Here is a 2,136-nt window from a genome sequence, read left to right on the forward strand (position 1 = left end):
GGGTCAGCACCAAGTCAAGAACTGTGGTGGTGGACAAGGTATTGTGGGTTGGAGCATTACCAACCTGGGTAAGATTAAGGTCTGAACATAAGTTAAGAAAAGCAGCACTGTGAGCAGAAAATTGTTATATTGTTGGGAATGGGGGGACCACGAAACATTAGGGAAAGTAAAGTCACCTAGGAGAAACATAGGCGCAGTCGGAATTATTCGCAATTTATTTAGGACATCGTGTAATTTCTTTGCAAAGCCGGTAGTAAGAATAGGAGCCCGGAAGCAGCCAGACACAACGATATCTTTGTGGGTAATTCGAACAGACGCGACAGCAATTTCAAGCGGCGAAACAACAGGCACATTGAACGAGCTAATCTCGTTGCTAATAGCAATCAATACACCGCCCCGCTCCTGTTACCCGGTCACAGCGGTAGAACAACTTTTTTGAACAGTCAAATATCTCGTGATTTTCTATTTTTGCGGACAGGCAGGTTTCGGCTACTATGACGACAGCAGCTACAGCTTTCTTTGTGTATTAGTACAGATAGGACATCACACTTGTTAATAACGCTTCGAGAATTACATAGTAAAAAATAACATTAATGCGGTCTAAAATGCATATCTAGCTATGGTGGTAAAGGAGGAGCGCTGGCCCCTGTGCTTTCTGCATTGCTTGCTTTGGGGGCAACGTGCACGGGGTTATCATAAATAGGCCCGGCCTGAGTTACACGATTGATGACCGGACCATAAGCGTGAGCTTTCTTGTTAATAAGTATCTTGTTATACTTGAGGTAATGTGGCTGCTCAATGGTTTTCCCACAGTTTAAAAGCTTTTTCTTATTGTTGCGCGTGGCCTTGCAGAAATCGTCGCTAACTCACACGCGGCTGCTACGAAGCATTGATTTCTTAGCAAAGACACTTTCTCTTGTTTGGAAAGAACAAAAACGAACAATAAAGGGTCGGAATTTGTTCTGTACAAAGGTTCCAAGGCTGTGTGCACGGCAGATGGCTTCATTAGGAAGTTCCACTTTAAGGGACGCAGACAGGATTTCACGTATTTTTAGCTTAGACTCAGCCCAGGTTTCTGAGGCAGAATCTAATAGCCCATAAAAAATTAGGTTCTCCCTACGAGAGCGATCCTCGAAGTCATCTAGCCATGAACTAATAGCGGCACTTTCGTTTTGCACTGCAGCGGTTACGAAACCTTGCATCTGTGTATCTCTCTGGAATGCACTCGAGGGAAATAACCTTCTGTTCAAGTACAGTTATTCGAGCAGTTAAATCTGTTACATTGGAATCAAGTAGCAACTGATTTTCTTTACCTTCGTTATTAGGCCTGTGCAAGTTGTCATGACAGTCATTCCAGTGTGTGGTTAGATTGGTGATGGCAGTTAGTACTTCGCTATTCGGACCAGGTTTCTGTTTTATATAACCGCAAAGAAGTTGCTTTACAACAATACAATCTGCGATTATATCAAGCAACTCATGTGGGCATGGAAGGAGCAGCAGACAATAGTTACTAGATCGCTTAAAGTTATATTATTGGGAGGGACCAAACTGGACGAAAAGCAAAAAGTAGTTGGATGAGTCCATTGTAGCGGACGCTCCGTTCCACTGCCCGCTGAGGTGCGCGGTGCAAGGCTGGCTGTAGTTCTAGCTTCCTGGATGGCTTGATGATGACGATACGGTTTGCTTGATTGCAGCGTGAGGGGTTACCGGAACGGGAGGTTGAAGTGGCACCGTGCAACACGGGCTCGGAGAGGACACGTGCCATACGGCGTGCCATTCGCACGTGGTTTCACGCAGACCGGCAAGCTCGCGCTGATGACTGCGAACAACTGGACGAAAAGCAAAAAGTAGTTGAATGAGACCATTGTGGCGGCCGCTCCGGTCCACTTCATACTGCATACACTTACGTTTCCAAAATACACTGCCACATCATGAATATAAATGGAAGCGTAACGTCTATAATCATTCAGGTTTCATTCCCAATGTGTTGAAAGGCAGATGGCGAATTGCGCTGTTAATACGCACGAACCTTCCAGGTGAACAGCCCCTGGGCGTAGCAAAAGTGGCGTAGCTTTACGAACTCCCTTTGACCGGTACATACCAATAACCCCATGTCATATCTGGAATCATGACGCA

General features: G+C 45.5%; 1 pseudogene; it reads right to left on the reverse strand.

The window, feature by feature from the left end:
- Positions 1 to 617: 617 nt before the first annotated feature.
- On the reverse strand, positions 618 to 1,892 carry LOC144177927 (uncharacterized; annotated as a pseudogene).
- Positions 1,893 to 2,136: the final 244 nt, after the last annotated feature.

The sequence above is a fragment of the Haemaphysalis longicornis genome, unplaced genomic scaffold (assembly GCF_048455015.1).
Source record: "Haemaphysalis longicornis isolate Haplotype H1 unplaced genomic scaffold, Haemaphysalis longicornis Haplotype H1 scaffold_34, whole genome shotgun sequence".
Classification (NCBI taxonomy): Eukaryota; Metazoa; Arthropoda; class Arachnida; order Ixodida; family Ixodidae; genus Haemaphysalis; species Haemaphysalis longicornis.